Source organism: Gopherus flavomarginatus, chromosome 1, assembly GCF_025201925.1.
Source record: "Gopherus flavomarginatus isolate rGopFla2 chromosome 1, rGopFla2.mat.asm, whole genome shotgun sequence".
Classification (NCBI taxonomy): Eukaryota; Metazoa; Chordata; order Testudines; family Testudinidae; genus Gopherus; species Gopherus flavomarginatus.
In genome coordinates, this window is record NC_066617.1 from 3,186,849 (window position 1) to 3,204,998 (window position 18,150).

Here is an 18,150-nt window from a genome sequence, read left to right on the forward strand (position 1 = left end):
TCTCCATTCCATTCCAGAAACTGATTGTTAAATGGAAAACCTCAGTCCTCCAGTGCCATTTGCTCCCCCAGCAAACTCACAGAAGAAATGAGAACTCCACAGGCAGATTCTGTGCCTGCTGGAAACCTTGGAAAGGGACCGAAAAACCAAGGAGTAAACACTTCATCAGATGGTGCCAGGAGAAGAGGGGCTGGGTACCTCCACTTCATTGGATGTTGGGCTTCTGGGAACATAAGCGGAAAGGATGGGGCCTGAGTGAGTTTCTTCAATTAAATGTGGGATCAGACTTTTGCTATTGTGTTGAAGTCTGGTGGAGTCACTCCAGGTTGCTAGCAGTGTAACGGGGAGCAGAATTCAGCCTTGTGAGTCTCATCTCTCTTAAGGCCTGGTCTGCGCGCGCGGGGGGGGATCAATCTAAGTTACACAACTTCAGCTACATGAATAACATAGCTGAGGTTGAGGTACTTAAATCGACTTACCGTGGTGTCTTCCCTGTGCTGAGTCAACTGCTGCCACCCACCCATCAACTCCGCCTGTGCCTATCACAGCGATGGAGTATAGGAGTCAATGAGAGAGCGCTTGGGTGTTGATTTATCGTGTCTAGAGTAGATGCGATAAATTGACCCCTGCTGGATTGATTGCTGGTCCGGTGAATAGAAGACATACCCTAAGAAGTGCAGATAGTTACTGCTATGGACCCTGCTGAGAGGTCTGAAGGAGGAGTCTGCTTTCCCTAGTCTCCGTGGTCCTACTTTGGCCAACCTTCTGTTGAGTAGCACCTTTGAAACCAATAGGACTATTCACAAAGTAAGGTTCACCTCAGCATGTCGGGCAGAATAAGGCCCAGAGTTAGAATGGGCGAGAGGGGTCTCCAGGCTGGTAATTTTACTGCTCAGGCTGCCACTGACCAGAGCCATTCTGAGCGCCACTGAGCTTACCCCATGGATGTGTTTCCAGACTGTTACGAGACGGGCCATGTTTTGCCTCTGCCTGGTGTGATGATACCAAGCTGGGAGGGGTTGCAAATGCTTTGGAGGATAGGATTATAATTCAAAATGATCCGGACAAACTGCAGAAATGGTCTGAAGTAAATAGGATGAAATTCAATAGGGACAAATGCAAAGTCCTCCCCTTGGGAAGGAGCAATCAGTTGCACACATACAAAATGTGTAATGACTGCCTAGGAGGAGCACTGCTGAAAGGGAGCTGGAGTCAACAGTGTAACATTGTGCAAAAAAAGGGAACATCATTCTGGGCTGTATTAGCAGGTGTGATGTAAGCAAGTGTGACAAAGTTCCTCCTCTACTTTGGTGGATCCTGCGCTTATTGGCAGATTTTGCTCACCTCAGTGATCTTCCTCACAGTCTGGATCAGCTCCTTCTGTGTCTGATCAGGAGTTGGGAGGTTTGGGGGGAACCCGGGCCCGCCCTCTACTCTGGGTTCCAGCCCAGGGCCCTGTGGATTGCAGCTGTCTATAGTGCCTCCTGTAACAGCTGCATGACAGCTACACCTCCCTGGGCTACTTCCCCATGGCCTCCTCCAAACACCTTCTTTATCCTCACCACAGGACCTTCCTCCTGATGTCTGATAACGCTTGTACTCCTTAGTCCCCCAGCAGCACACCCTCTCACTCTCAGCTCCTTGTGCCTCTTGCTCCCAGCTCCTCACACGCACTTCCTCTCCTCTGGCTCCTCCTCCCCTGACTGGAGTGAGCTCCTTTTTAAATTCAGGTGCCCTGATTAGCCTGCCTTGATTGGCTGCAGGTGATCTAATCAGCCTGTCTGCCTTAATTGGTTCTAGCAGCTTCCTGATTACTCTAGTGCAGTCTCTGCTCTGGTCACTCAGGGAACAGAAAACTACTCATCCAGTGACCAGTATATTTGCCCTCTACCAGACTCCTGTACCCCACTGGTCTGGATCTGTCACATATCCCTCCCCCTTGCTCAACACCAAGGGGTTGGGCAGCTTGGAAAGCCAGACAGTGCACACGTGACAAGCCATCGGCATTGCCGTGACAGCTCCCTGCTCTGTGTTGCACATGGAACTGGAAAGGTTGGAGGGATAAGAACCACCTGGTCACCCTTGTGTTCTTCTCCTTGTTCCGCTGCATCCATTGAAGAGGGGCATGATCGGTCACGAGGACAAATCTGCGCCCGAGCAAGTAGTAGTGCAATGCTTCTATGGCCCATTTTACGGCAAGGCACTCTCTCTCCACCACTGCATATTTTTGTTCCTTCGGAAGGAGTTTCCTACTGAGGTAGAGAATTGGGTGTTCCTCCTCCCTGACCATCTGTGATAAGAGGGCCCCCAACCCTACTTCCGATGCATCTGTCTGCAAGATAAATTCCTTGGTGAAATCAGGGGCTATCAGTATGGGGTTACTGCAGAGGGCAGTCCGTAGGTCTGTGAATGCTTCCTTTGCTGCGTCAGACCATCTCACCAGATCACGTCCATGGGCTTTCACTAGGTCTGTCAGGGGGCTTGCCCTTGTGGCAAAGTGGGGGATAAATCGTCGGTAATACCCCACTACACCTAGGAATGCCCAGACTTGTTTCTTGCGACGTGGTCAGGGCCAATTTTGGATGGCCTCCAACTTGTTCACTTGGCTACATTGTGGGAAAAGGTCTGGTAAAACCCCAAGATATTTGGCCTCTGTAAACCCCACAGCACACTTGACAGGGTTTGCTGTAAGGCCAGCTCGCCTGAAGGTATCAAGGACTGCCTCCACCTTCTCTAGGTGGGTTTCCCAGTCTGGGGTATGAATGATCACATCGTCCAAGTAGGCAGCAGCATAACTGTTATGCGGGTGTAATAGCTTATCCATGAGGCGCTGGAAAGTAGCTGGGGCCCCATGTAGTCCAAAAGGGAGGACAATATATTGAAAAAGACCCTCTGGTGTAGAGAACGCAGTCTTTTCCTTTGCGTCTTCTGCAAGGGGAATCTGCCAGTACCCCTTTGTCAAGTCTGGAGTAGTCAAATACTGGGCATTACCCAGATGGTCCACTAGCTCATCTATGCGAGGTATGGGGTACGCATTGAACTGGGATACATCGTTTAGTCGCCGGAAGTCGTTGCAAAACCTTGTGGTGCCATCAGGTTTGGGCACCAGCACGATTGGGCTGGACCACTGACTGTGGGATTCTTCAATGATCCCCAACTCCAGCATTTTTTACACTTCTGCTTTTATTTCCTCCCTTTTGGCCACTGGCACCCGATAGGGCCTCATTGTTATTCTGGCCCCAGGGTTCATGACGATGTGGTGATACGTCTCAGTTGTTCGACCCGGTTTTGTCGAGAGCACATCTTGGTTCCGGAAGATCATCTCGGACACCTCATTCTTCTGGTCTGGTGTTAAATCAGGAGACGCTCTCACCTGTTTGGAAGGCTTGTTTTCCTGGGTTAGGTCTTTTTGGACAGTTATGCATGCCACTTGTGCATGCCAGGGTTTCAGAAGGTTGATGTGATAAATCTGTTCTTGTTTTTGGCGTCCTGGCTGCCGCACCTTGTAGGTTACTTCCCCCACGGGTTCAACCATCTCATAGGGTTCCTGCCGTTGGGCCAGAAGCTTGCTTTCTGCCATGGATACCAACACCATCACTCGATCCCCTGGTTGGAACTGTCGGACTTTTGCCTGGCGATTGTAATGGGTTCTCTGGGCCTCCTGAGCCTTTTCTAAATGTTCCCATACAATAGGAGTGACCCGGGCTATCCAGTCTCGCATCTGTATTACATGTTCTATTATATTTCTCCCCTCATTGGGTTCCTCTTCCCAGATCTCTTTGGCGATATCTAGTATGCCACGGAGGTGACGCCTGTATAATAACTCGAAGGCAGACAACCCAACTGAGCCTGAGGTACCTCCTGGATAGCGAACATAGGATAGGGTAGTAGGGTGTCCCAATCCTTCCCGTCCCGACTTACTACCTTCCGTATCATAGCCTTGAGGGTTCGGTTAAACCTTTCTACCAACCCATCAGTCTGCGGATGGTAGACTGAAGTTCTCAGGGTATGTACATGGAGCAGCGTACAGAGGTCCTTCATTAGCTTTGACATAAATGGGGTTCCTTGGTCTGTTAATATCTCCTTTGGTAGCCCCACTCGGGCAAAGATCCTCTCCAGCTCTTTGGCTATTTTAGAGGCTGTGTTCCGCAGGGGGACGGCTTCTGGGTAGCGAGTAGCATAGTCCAAAACAACAAGTATATATTGGTGGCCCCGAGCCTTCTTCTCCAGGGGTCCCACTAGGTCCATGGCTATTCGCTCGAAGGGGACCTTTATGATGGGAGAGGGTACTAAAGGTGCCCTCAGGTGGGGATGGGGACTGTGCAGCTGACACTCCGGGCAGGATGCACAGTACCTCCACACTTCTTCATGTACTCCGGGCCAGAAGAACTGTCATAGGACTCGTGCCAGGGTCTTCTCTACCCCCAAATGCCCCCCCAAAAGATGACTATGAGCAAGACTTAATACAGCGTTCTAGTGTTTTTGAGGTACTAGGATCTGCTGTACCTTCTGCCCCTGTACTGGTGCAACCCAGTATAAGAGATTCTTCTTCATTATGAAGTAGAGTCCTGGTTCCTGGGTTTTCCCTTCCATGGGAACCCCATCTATTTCAGTCATCTCCTTTCTAATGTTATTGTACCTTGGGTCTTCAGCCTGGTCCCGTCCAAAATTTCCTCTTCCGGGCTAATCTGACCAAGATCTAGGGGCCCAGTCTCTGTTGCCTCTACTGGTTCAGAAGCGTTAGAGTGGGGGTCAGACTCGGGTGCTTCTCCCTCCGGGGTGGCCTCCTTTTCAGCTGCTCGGGTCCGCCTGCCTACGAGAGCGATCCTCTGGCTTTGAGTCAGTATTCGGGTTCCCAAGGCCTTAGCTGCCCTCCTTTCCCTTTTCGACTTTCTGCCCTGTCTGGGAATGGAAAATAAATTGGGGGATATTTCAGAGAAGACTGGGGGTTGACAGTCTACTGTGGATGCCTCACTAACTTCAGGGTTCCCCTTTTCCTCCAATCCTCCTACTGAAAGTAAGTCTCCAAACCCTGGGAAGTCCCTCCCTATGAGCACCGGGTATGGGAGTTTAGGGACTACACCTGCTGCTACCTCACTAGTGTTTCCCTGAATCTCGAGTTTTACTGGGATGGTGGGGTAATAACCAACTGTCCCATGGACGCATGTTATCCCTGTACGCTTAGCCCGCAGCAACTGACTACACTTCATAAGCTTCCCCGAAACAAGCGTGATAGCACTCCCCGAATCAACCAGTGCTGTGGTCTCTACCCCGTTTAGCTTTACTGATCTGGTGTACATATGTGGAGTTAGTGAGACCCCCACAAGGTGGATTAGGGAGCATGGGTCTGCCCAGTTCCCCAGGTTACACTGCATTGTCTCCTCAGCATTGGGACACTGTGCAGCTATATGTCCCCACTCCCCGCAGGCATAACATCTGTATGGAGCCCTAGGCATTCCCTGGTCGCTTGGTTTGGGCAATCTAACATCATGATCCTCTTCTCCCTCCATGCTCCGACTCTTTGTGGCCTCTGGTGGGCCTTCAGCCCCTCTCTTTCTCCACCTGGGCCCTCCTGGTGGCCCAGTCACCTGAGCTCTAGGGCTTAGTGCTGCTAGTTTAACCTGGGGTGCCTCTTCCTTAACTGGTCGGGTCAGTTCCCTCGCCATTCTTCGCCTCTCTACTAGTGTGACAACCTCATCATAGGTGGAGGGTTCGTTCTGGCTTACCCAGGCACGAAGGTCTGGCGGAAGTCCCCTCATGTATCAGTTGATGACCAGAACCTCTAGTATCTCTTCCGGACTCCGGGACTCTGTTTGCAACCTCTTTCGTGCGAGATGGATGAGGTCATACAATTGGGACCGTGGGGTTTTGTTTTCCTGGTACCTCCACTCGTGATACTGTTGGGCCCGCACTGCAGTTGTTACCCCAGATCTGGCCAGGATCTCTGCTTTCAGCTGGGGGTAGTCTGCTGCTGCCTCTTCAGGCAGATCATAGTAGGCCTTCTCGGCCTCCTCACACAGGAATGAGGCAAGGAAGCCAGACCACTGATCTCGAGGCCAGGCCTCCTGTAGGGCTGTCCTCTCAAAGGCCAGAAGGTATGCCTCTACGTCATCCTCCCGGGTCATTTTCTGCAGCCAATGGCTCGCCTGTATGATCTGCATCCCATCATGGCCACGGTTCAGCTCTGTAAGGGTCTTTACCAGTTCCCACAACATAACCCGGTCTTGAGAAGCCTGGTCCATCAGCAGGCAATTAGTCTCTTGCTGCAGCTGCACTGCCTCCTATTGGGCAGCTGCCTGGACACGGGTAGCCTCCTGCTGGGCCGCCATAGCTTGTATCAATGCCCGCACTAGGTCATCCATTGTGGTGAAAAAAAAACAACCCTCTACTTTTTTTTTTTTTAAATCACCCTCCTCCTTCTGCCGCGCTGTGCACACCAGATCCCACTCCTAACACCAGTTGTGACAAAGTTCCTCCTCTACCTTGGTGGGTCCTGCGCTTATTGGCAGATTTTGCTCACCTCAGTGATCTTCCCCACAGTCTGGATCAGCTCCTTCTGTGTCTGATCAGGAGTTGGGAGGTTTGGGGGGAACCCGGGCCCGCCCTCTACTCTGGGTTCCAGCCCAGGGCCCTGTGGATTGCAGCTGTCTATAGTGCCTCTTGTAACAGCTGCATGACAGCTACACCTCCCTGGGCTACTTCCCCATGGCCTCCTCCAAACACCTTCTTTATCCTCACCACAGGACCTTCCTCCTGATGTCTGATAATGCTTGTACTCCTTAGTCCTCCAGCAGCACACCCTCTCACTCTCAGCTCCTTGTGCCTCTTGCTCCCAGCTCCTCACACGCACTTTCCTCTGGCTCCTCCTCACCTGACTGGAGTGAGCTCCTTTTTAAACCCAGGTGCCCTGATTAGCCTGCCTTGATTGGCTGCAGGTGATCTAATCAGCTTGTCTGCCTTAATTGATTCTAGCAGCTTCCTGACTACTCTAGTGCAGCCCCTGCTCTGGTTTCTCAGGGAACAGAAGCCTGCTTCTCCTGGGGCCAGTACTGGCTCTCCCTTTGACTGCTCTGCTGTAGAGGAAGGAGGGAGAGGGCTGCTGCTGCAGCTGCTGCTGCTGTTCCTGCTGGGTACTGGGCCCTCGCTGCTGCTGTTTCTGCTGCTGTTCCTGCTCCTGCTGCTCCCCTGGCTGGGCTAGACACCATCACCAGCCCCTTTCTCTGGTGTCTGTTTGCTGGCTGGCTGGTGGTTCCCCTCCACCTCAGTTACTGCTGTTATTCCACCTACAGCCCTTTGGAGGGGGGCTGCTAGCCTGCTTCCCAGAGAGGAGGGGAGTGAGGGACCCCAGCTCTTGTTGCTGAGGACACCACCCTCTGAGCGGGGTCCCTCCTGCCTGGACACCAGACCACCACCACCTGGAGCTGCTGGGGCTGCTGTGGCTGTTGCTGGGGAGCTGTTGGTGCCCGGAGGAGGAGAGGAAGGAGTAGAGGACCGCCTGCAGCTAGGAGACCATGTAAAGACCACTGTGGAGGGGGCTTTTCTGGACTGAGTCTTTTTCGAACTGTGCTCTTGTGGTGGGGGTTTGGACTGTGTCTGCTGGGGCACTAGGGGTGTGGCGTGGAGCCTGCCCCCGGTCCATCCGTGTCCCCCTTCGCCCCCACTACCATCATTGCCCCCTCCACCACCCCCGCTGGCTGTTTTCCTTCTGCTTTGGACTCCTGCCTCTGGGTCTGAGCTGCTTGCCTGGCTCACCATGCCCACTTCCACCATTTGGGCCTGCAGCAGCAGCAGCCTAGCATTGACTTTTTGGCACAAGTGCCTGGTGGTGCACCACCTCCCCCCTCCTCCTGGACTGACCCCCTGCCCTTTGCCACATTTGTCCACCACACCTATTTCGCTCTGCCGCCTGATAGTTCTGCCCCAGCCCTGCAGCTATCCCTGTGGTCCCCCTACCCCAATCCCAGCTCGCCCTTTCTCCCCACCCTGTGCTCCCCCAGCCCTGATCGGTCCCCCCCCATGCGCCCACGCCCCCTCCCAGGCGCTTGTGCCCTTCCCCATTTGGTTTCCCCTTGTTCACTGCTCTCCCCCCTCTACCGTTGCCTCCCCCCTCTACCGTTGCGACCCCCCACTCCCCTAGTGCAACTGGAGGAGCTGGAACCCCCCTCTGCGTTGGTGCCCTGAAACAATCCCACCCTTAGGTCCTTGGTTGCTCCCTACGCCCCTTTAGCCTTCCCCTTCTGGTGCCCTCCTCCCCTGCCTGCAGCCTAGCAGGGAGGGGTGGCCGCCTCCTCTCCTTCCCCTCCCCTCGCTGTTTGTCCCCCTCCCCGCTCTCGTTATGGCGGGGGACACGGCGGGGGAGACCCCTCGCGATGCTCCCACTGCCCCTCCTCCACCTGCCCCCGTGTCCACTGCCCAAGCCTCTACCTCGACCGCCGCTGCCGATCCACCTACCACCGCCCCTGCTGGGGCACCGGCGGCGGCGAGTACTGGGGAGACCTCCGTTGCTGCCACGTCTCTTGCCCCTTCTGATTCGGGGGGAGCCCCCCCAGCCGGTGGGAAGGGTCGGGGTGGGAAGAAGGGTAAGGGCCCCGCTAGAAAGGTCAGGCCCTCCATGGCGGAGACTGCCCCCGCTGCCGCAGCCCTGCTACCAGCTGCGGCATCCCTCCCCGCTATTCCCTCCACCAGTTCTGCAGGTGTCCCTCCCCCGGCCCCCAGGGCGTACGCCCAGGTGGCGGCGGCTCCCCCGCCTGCCGTTGCTCCTCCGACCGCCGCTTCCGCCAACATCTACAGCGGCCGGGGCCCCTTTCCCACTTTGACTAGGAAGCACGGCGTCCGTTGCCTCCTGGTGCCCGCCTCGCCCCACGTGGAGACCTACGTGCGGGCGTTGGCGAGGGTGGTGGGGCCCACGGCCATCGTGGCGGCCTCCAAAATGTACGGGAAGGTGGTCTTCTTCCTGGCATCGGAGGCCACTGCCCAGGAGGCGGTAGAGACGGGCCTGGCGGTGGGGGGCGTTCGTCCCCCTGGAGCCGTTGGAAGACCTGGGGGTCCGCTTCATCTTGACCTCCGTCCCTCCCTTCCTGCCCAATGCCGCCCTGCTGCCCGCCCTTTCTGCCCTGGGACGCCCCATCTCCGTCATCAGCCCTCTCCCCTTGGGCTGCAAGGACCCCGCCCTCCGTCATGTTCTCTCGTTCCGCCGGCAAGTGCAGCTTCAACTGCTGCCGGCGGCATGTGGCGGAGAGGCGCTCGAGGGGTCCTTTCTGGTCCCCTACCAGGGAGCCCACTACCGGGTGCATTACTCAACGGGGGAGGCCCGGTGCTACCTCTGCAGGGCGATGGGGCACGTCCGGAGGGACTGTCCCTTGGCCCAGCGCGGAGGAGCGTCCGGGACCCCCGAGCCCCGGCAAGGTGCCGGCCCTGTCATCGCCGGTGCCCCTGGCTGCCCAGCACCCGAAGCTGCCCCTCCTCCTCCTTCTCGACCCACCTCTGTGGAGGAGGGTGTGGCGGGGCTACCGCTGGATGTGGGAGAGGGCTCATCCCAGGGGGAATCCTCCCCGGTTTCTGCTGTCCCATCACTGCCTCCCCGAGTCCCTGAGCCATTGCCCTTGCCCCCCGAGCCGACCCCTGTTAGCCAGCCCCCGGATGATGCCATGGAGGGCTGGTCCTTAGTGCAGGGAAAGCGGGGCAAGCGGAATGCTCAAGTTTGCTTACATCCTTCGGATTCGGAGGCCCCCCGGAAGAGCAGGAAGGGGGGCACCGATGACGAGTCTTCTGCCTTGCCCCCTGATGACTCCCGTTGTGTGGAGCCGGCTGGGGATGCTGTGGCAGCACCGGAAGGTGACACCGCCCCTCCTCCGGGGTCCCTTCCCGTGGATGCCCCCGAGGGAGCCTCTCTCGCCCCCTGCCCACTTGGCGCCTCTGAGAGCGCCGTGGTGGGTATCGCCTCGGGTGCTGGCGGGGAGGGCCCTGGGGTGGTGGACGGTGATCTCCCTCCCATCTACGCGGAGATCGAGGCCCTGGGTTTGACCCCGGTCACGCAGGGGGAGGACGACCCTCTGCCGGTGGGCCTCGATCTGGGCGACCTCCCTACATCCCCCCTGTCCCTGGGTTCCCTTCCCCTACCCGCTGTTTCTGCTCCCACCTCTGAGGGTCCCCTGGAATCTTCTATCGACCTGGCTGCGGGTGGCACTCTGGCGGCTGCCAAGCCCCTTGGGGCGACGGCCAGTGCCCCACTGCTGAGCCCCGCTTCCCAGGGGGTGTCCCTCTTGGGTGTGGAGGACCCGCCCTCCTTCCTCAGCGGGGACCCCATTGACCACCATCTCTCTCTGGATGCCGAGGCTGCCGCACGTGCCACAGTGGCTGAGCCCGGCATCGTTAGGGGTCCCCTGCCCACTTCCCAGATCCTTGAGCCTGGCCAGGAGGAGCCACCTTCTGGCATCTCACCTATGGAGGCTCCAGATCCTGCCTCTACCTCCTTCCCGGATTCTCTCCCTGATCCCCGCCCTACTCCTGTTGGCTCTGTCCTTGTCCCGCCCACTTCCTGTGATGCCAGTGCCGCCCCTGGCAATACCTCCCAGGGAGCGGGTTCACTAGTTCTCTCCTGTCCCGACCCCCCAGGGGCTGCTGTTCTCCTTCCACCGCCCCTTCTTGAATCTGGGAGCGGGGCGGGTCATGTGGCGTCGGTCCATCTGCTGCCACGTTGGGGATCTGCCCCCTGCCTACCCGCCTTGGTGGGCCACGGGGCTGTGACGGGGGCCCCACTGGGGGCCAGTCATCGATCAGTGACCCCACCCCCCCATGCGCTGAGGGAGGAGCTGCGGGTGTTCCTCGAGGACGTCCGTGGCTCCCGGAACAAAGTCCATCTTGCGCTCCAGCGGTGGGGGGATTTCCATCAGGTCCTCCGGGCCGCGAGGGCCCTCATGGGGGAGGGTAGGAGGACCGGGAAGCAGGCCGCCGCGGCCTACTGGCGGGTCCGTGTCTTCCATGACTCCTTACTCACCTTCGGGGTTGGTCACGGATTGCTGCGCGGCCTGCCAGAGGCCGTGGGCGTGTCTGCCAGCGAGGATCCCCCCCAGCCCTCCTCATGGCGCCGATCATCCTTGCCACCTTAAACACCCGAGGCTGTAGGATGGGTCTCCGCAGGAGCCAGGTGCTCTCCTTCCTCCGGGAGGGGGGGTACTCTGTGGTTTTCCTGCAGGAGACCCATACGGATCCGGCCGCTGAAGCTAGCTGGCAGCTGGAGTGGGGGGACGGGGCCTACTTTAGCCACTTCTCTGTCTGCGCGGCTGGAGTGGCGACCCTGTTCTCCCCCGACCTACGGCCCGAGGTGCTAGGGGTCACCGAGGCTGTGCCGGGTCGCCTGCTGCACCTCCGGGTCCGCGTGGAGGGGCTTGTGGTTAATCTCGTCAACGTTTACGCCCCGACATCGGCCCCGGAGAGGCTACGTTTTTATCAGCAGGCATCCGCCTTCCTCGGCTCCCTGGACCCTCGTGAGTGCCTGGTCCTGGGAGGGGATTTTAACACCACCCTCGAGGAACAGGACCGCTCGGGGACCGAGCAGTGCCCAGCAGCTGCGGACGTCCTCCGGGAGATTGTCGACCGTCACTCCCTGGTGGACGTCTGGCGCGACCACCACCCAAACGACGTCTCGACGTTCACCTTCGTCCGGGTGGAGGCCCATCGGTCGTGCCACTCCCGGCTGGACCGTATTTACCTGTCACGTTTCCACCTTTCACGGGCCCACTCCTCCAGCGTTCGGCCGGCCCCCTTTTCGGATCACCACCTTGCCACCGTGACGGCCTCTCTCTGCGCGGAGAGGCCGGGGCCGGCCTATTGGCACTTTAATAATAGTTTGCTGGAGGATGCGGGCTTCGTGGCGTCCTTCCGGGAGTTCTGGCTGGCCTGGCGAGGGCAGAGGCGCGCCTTTTCCTCGGCGCGGCGGTGGTGGGATCTGGGGAAGGTGCGCGCCCGGCTCTTCTGCCGTGACTACACTCGGGGTGCCAGCCGACGGAGAGATGCGGCGATAGGGCAGTTGGAGCGGGAGGTCTTGGAGCTGGAGAGGCGTCTGGCCGTCAACTCCGAGGATCCATCCCTCTGCGGAGCGTGCCGGGAGAAGCGGGAGGAGCTCCGGGCCCTCGAAGATCATCGGGCCCGGGGTGCTTTTGTTCGATCCCGCATCCACCTCCTTCGGGAGATGGATCGCGGCTCCCGCTTCTTCTACGCCCTGGAGAAAAGGAGGGGGGCCAAGAAGCACGTCACCTGCCTCCTGGCGGAGGACGGCACCCCCCTCACGGATCCGGCGGAGATGTGCCAGAGGGCCAGGGCCTTCTACGCCACTCTTTTCTCCCCGGATCCGACCGATCCTAACGCTTGCAGAGTGCTCTGGGACGGGCTCCCGACGGTCAGCACGGGCGACCGGGACCGACTAGAGCTGCCTCTCACTCTGGCCGAGTTCTCGGAGGCCCTCCGTCACATGCCCACCAATAAATCTCCGGGCTTGGACGGGCTGACCGTGGAGTTCTACCGCGTGTTCTGGGACGTCCTCGGCCCAGACCTGGTGTGACGAACTGGGAAAGTTCTTAATGTTTTCTCTGAGTACTGTGTTGGTGCCTCAGTGTCCCCATGGCAGTTCTTAAGTATCTGGCAGAGCAAAGGGCCAGTGCACCTAAATGCCTGACACTGTCTCCTAGCAACTGATGGCCTGGGCCCCTCCTCTGCAAAGGTGCCAGCTGAAGGTGTTGGAGGCAAAGGGATCAGGTGACCTCCTGGCCCGGGAAAGGGGCTGAGGAGAGAGGAGGGGCTGGGAGGGGTTGTTAGTCTGGAGCTGGCTGGGGTCAAGGGTGGAGGGCAGACCTGGGGGTCTGGCTCACTGCCCCCCAGAATGGACCCAGCCGAGGGGTCCGGTTCGCTGTATCTACAAGCTCTGTTTTAGACCCTGTTCCTGTCATCAAATAAACCTCTGTTTTACTGGCTGGCTAAGAGTCATGTCTGACTGCGAAGTGGGGGTGCAGGACCCGGTGGCTTCCCCAGGACGCCGCTGAGGCGGGCTCGCTGTGGGAAGCGCACGGAGGGGCAGAGGATGCTGAATGCTCCAAGGAGAGACCCAGGAGGTGAAGACGTGTGAACTTCTTGCCCTGAACAAGTCTGCTCCAGGGGAGAGGAGGCTCCCCAAAGTCCTGCCTGGCTTTGTGGGGAGCTGTTCCAGAGCATCGCCCGGTGACTCCGTGACACCTGGTCACCGTCTGGGCCGAGGCTTTGCATAGCAGGGTCCTCCCTCTCTCGTGCAGGAGAGCCGTGCTGGCCTTATTGCCGAAGAGGGGGGACCTCCGCGACTTACGGAATTGGCGTCCCGTCTCGCTCCTCAGCACGGACTACAAAATTGTTGCGAAGGCCATCTCGATGCGGCTAGGGTCCGTGCTGGCGGACGTGGTCCATCCAGACCAGACCTACACCGTCCCGGGCCACACCATCTTTGATAACTTGTATCTGGTCCGGGACCTTCTGGAATTGGGGTGTAGGGATGGTCTGTCGTTCGCCCTCCTGTCCCTGGATCAGGAGAAGGCGTTCGACCGGATGGATCACGGGTATCTCCTGGGCACTCTGCGAGCGTTCGGCTTCGGACCCCTGTTTGTGGGTTTTCTGCAGGTGCTGTACGCTTCTGCGGAGTGTCTGGTCAGGCTCAACTGGACCCTGACCGAGCCGGTCAGCTTCGGGCGGGGAGTGCGGCAGGGGTGCCCCCTCTCGGGCCAGCTGTACGCTCTGGCGATCGAGCCCTTCCTCTGTCTCCTCCGCAAGAGGTTGACGGGGTTGGTGCTTCAGGAGCTGGGGCTGCGGCTGGTCCTGTCGGCATACGCTGACGATGTGCTCCTCGTGGTCCAGGACCCGGGCGACTTGGCGCGGGTGGAGGCTTACCAGGCTGTGTACTCGGCGGCCTCCTCCGCCCGGGTCAACTGGGTCAAGAGCTCTGGCCTGGTGGTCGGGGACGGGTGGCAGGCGAGCTCCCTCCCACCCGCGCTTCAGGCCATCCAGTGGAGCGTGAGTCCGCTGCTCTATCTCGGCGTTTACCTTTCTGCCACGCATCCGTCTCCGCCGGAGAACTGGCAGGATTTGCAGGGCAGGGTGACGGAGCGGCTCCGGAAATGGACAGGACTACTCCGGTGCCTCTCCCTTAGGGGGAGGGCACTGGTGCTTAATCAACTGGTCCTGTCCATGCTCTGGTACCGACTCAACACCCTGGTCCCGGCCCCGGGTTTCCTGGCCAACCTCTGGATGGTGATTCTGGAGTTCTTTTGGCCAGGGACGCACTGGGTCTCTGCAGGGGTCCTCCACCTGCCCCTGGAGGAGGGGGGGCAGGGCCTGAAGTGCTTACGCGCTCAGGTCCATGTCTTCCGCCTCCAGGCCCTGCAGAGGCTCCTGTTTGGTGCGGGTAGTCCGGCGTGGAGCGTATTGGCGCACGCCTTCCTCCGCCGCTTCCGAGGGCTCCGATACGACCGGCAGCTCTTTTACCTCCATCCGAGAGGTCTTCCGCGAGACCTCTCCGGGCTGCCGGTCTTCTACCAAGACCTCCTCCGGACCTGGAAGCTCTTTTCAACGACCAGGTCCGTGGCGGCCACCGTGGGGGTTGACCTCCTCGCGGAGCCCCTGCTACACAATCCCCAGCTTCGTGTGCAGGTGGCAGAGTCCCCCACGGTGTGCCAGAGGTTGGTCTCGGCGGGAGTCACCAGGGTCGGAGACCTCCTGGACTACGACCGGGGAGACTGGCTGGATCCCCTGACGCTCGCTCAGCGCATGGGGCTCTCCAGACCTCGTACTCCCCAGCGCGTACTTCAGGAGGTGAAGGCCGCTTTACTGCCCGCTGCTCGGGCTTACCTCGACCGGGTCCTGCGAGTGGGCACGCCCCGCCCACCCTCCACCCCAGGCCCCGTGGACACTTTTATCGGGCCCCTGCCCCGTGAATCCAATCGGCCCCCTCACCCTTTCACTGCCAGCCGGCTGCATGATCTGCAGCCGGTTTTGTTCCAGACCGCGCCACGGAAACATCTGTACTCGCTCGTGCTCCATACCCTTCACTACCTCACCCTCGCGTCCCGCCCCGATACCAAATGGCGGGACCTCCTGCCGCCTCTCGAGGGTGAGGAGCCCCGGTGGGCCAGCTTGTACTCTGCCCTGGTCCCGAGGCCCGCCGGGGATATCAGTTGGCGGCTCCTTCACGGAGCCGTGAGCATGGGCGTGTACTTGGCGCGGTTCACGTCTGTCCCTAGCACCTGCCCTTTCTGTGGTGAGAAGGAGACCTTGGCGCACGTTTATTTGGAGTGCGCCAGGTTGCAGCCCCTGTTCCGGCTCCTCCTGAATATTTTCCTGCGTTTTTGGTTGCACTTTTCCCCTCACCTTTTTATCTACACGCTCCCCATCCATGGCCCCACGAAGTCGCGGGATCTCCTTCTCGACCTCCTCTTAGCCCTGGCCAAACTGACCATCTACAACACCAGGGAGAGGAGGTTGGCCGACGGGATTTCCCGTGACTGTAGGGTCTATTTCCGTTCCTCCGTCTGCTCACGCATCCGGGCAGAGTTCCTCTGGGCGGCGTCCACTGGCTCCCTTGACGCCTTCGAGGAGCAGTGGGCGTTGTCTGGGGTTCTCTGCTCGATGTCCCCATCAAGTTCCCTTCGTTTAGCCCTCTGACCTCACTCCCGATCCTGTTTTTTTCATTAGTTGTCCCCCGTAATTACTTGGTGTCCCAGACCTGTGGGTCCTCCCCTTAGGCTGGGGGGAGGCCCTTTAGAAGTGGGTGGGCTTCACCCGCCCACCCCCGCTGGATGCCAATAGGACCAGTATATTTTCCTCTACCAGACTCCTGTACCCCACTGGTCTGGGTCTGTCACAAAGACACAAGCAGTAATTCTTCCACTCTACTTCACACTGATACGGCCTCAACTGGAGTATTGTGTCTAGTTCTGGGTGCCACATTTCAGGGAAGATGTGGACAAATTGGAGAAAGTCCAGAGAAGAGCAACAAAAATGATTGAAGGTCTAGAAAACATGACCTATGAGGAGAGATTGAAAAAACTGGGTCTTTTTAGTCTGGAAAAGAGATGGCTGAGAGAGGACATGATAGCAGTTTTTTCAAGTACATAAAAGGTGTTACAAGGAGAAGGGAGAAAAATTGTTGTTCTTAACCTCTGAGGATAGGACAAGAAGCAATGGGGTTAAATTGCAGCAATGGCGGTTTATGTAGGAAAAAATTCCTAACTGTCAGGGTGTTAAGCACTGGAATAAATTGCCCAGGGAGGTTGTGGAATCTCCATCATTGGAGATTTTTAAGAGCAGGTTAGACAAACACCTGTCAGGGATGGTCTGGATTAGGAGTTCTCAAACTTGGGGTCAGGACCCTTCAGGGGGTCATGAGCTGCGAGCCTCCACCCCAAACCCCACTTTGCCTTCAGCATTTAATGGTGTTAAATATATAAAAAGGTGTTTTTAATTTATAAGGGAGTCACACTCAGAGGCTTGCCATATGAAAGGAGTCACCAGTACAAAAGTTTGAGAACCACTAGTCTAGATAATAATTAGTCCTGCCATGAGTGCAGGGGACTGGACAAGATGACCTATCGAGGTCCCTTCCAGTCCTATGATTATTTGGAAAGGACTGTAGAATAAGAGAATGAATGGTGGTTTCTCTACTCTGACTTGATCATCCCAAGACCGTGCCTGAAAGATCACTGCTGTAGCCTAGAAAATCTGAAGGGATGCGGATTCTATATCCACCTGTGGCAGCTTATTCCAGGGTTATCGCTGAGCTTTTCCCAGTCACTGTTCTGTGAACAAGGCTTGGTCCTTGAAGCTTTGGTGACTAGTACTCATGGCCCCTCAACACTGGGCCTGTATGCCGGCCCTGCTAGTCAGCTGTGCATGCTCTAATTTGCAGTGGAACAAGAGTTGCTCTCAGAATCACAAGAGCAAGCAGCCAGTGCTCACAGATCAGACAGAATCAAAGCTAAAATGCTTCCTGGCTTTGCAACGGTGCAAACTGCTCTGAGTTTGAATTGATCTAACCTCAGAAGTTTCAACTTACTGACTTGAAATGTTCATAACTTTAACACTCCGTAACTGATTTTCTTCAATCTTGGCTTATTTTGACTTAAAAAACAAAGTATGTCAGTGTGAGCTGCAGCACGCTGAGCAGGAGGGTGTGAGAGAAGTTTGTGTTATATAGGGTGTTAGACAGGTTGGTGTAACGAGGCCATGTGTTGAAACATAAGCAAAAGGGAGCAGCAGAGTTGAGTAGGTTGAGTCTTCTGCCTTCAGTGCTGTCCCTGACTTCATAATCTTGTTGCTGGGTGACTGGCATCTTGTTGCATGGACTTGCTGTGTAGAGTCAAGGGAGCTGCCAGTACTCAGCTATGTCTGAGAAGCAACGGATTACCTGGAAGTGGGGAAAGCCCTGTCCTGCTGCTGGAAATGCTCTGTCCTAGATTTCATGCGTTTCCCTCTCAAATCTACATAATCCAGCTGTTCCCCCAATGTCCCTTTCCTGGGGTCAGCAGTGCGGCAAGAGCATTTTGTACTCAGAATGTGGCAGCTGGTGAACAGACAGCTCGGAGCCTGAACCATTCCATGTAGCCACGTCGCTGCTCTGGAAGCCCTCGGGGGCTCCTCAGCCAGGCTGATGGAAGTGGTGAGGAGTTAGCATAGACTGCCACAAGGCAGAAGATGGCTTTCAAACTTCAATAATTATCACAGTAGCTTCCCCCTTTCTGCAGTGTGGTGCTTTGCATCCCTCAAAACACTGCCCAGAAGAGAAGGATTGGTCCATCTCCCACCGGGGGAAATCTGAGGCAGAGAGCCTGGGACCTGCCCAAATCTGCAAAGGGAGGTAGTATCAGAAGAGATCAGGTTCTTGGGTGTTCCTGGCTCCAGTCCTGTGCTCGGGCCAGTAAGTGACTCAGCGTCAGTCTCTTCCCTCCTCCCGCTTGGAGAGCTGCAGCTGGGTGGGGCTTTGCACAGACATCCTTCACCCTACAGCATTGGGAATGTTTTTATTGAAGGGTTTGTGGGTGTGTATGAACTCATATGCCAACGGTTGTTAAACATGGGCCTCATTAAACATGCAGTCTGTTCCTTTGCATTATCGTGTGAATTTCCTTCTGCATGTTC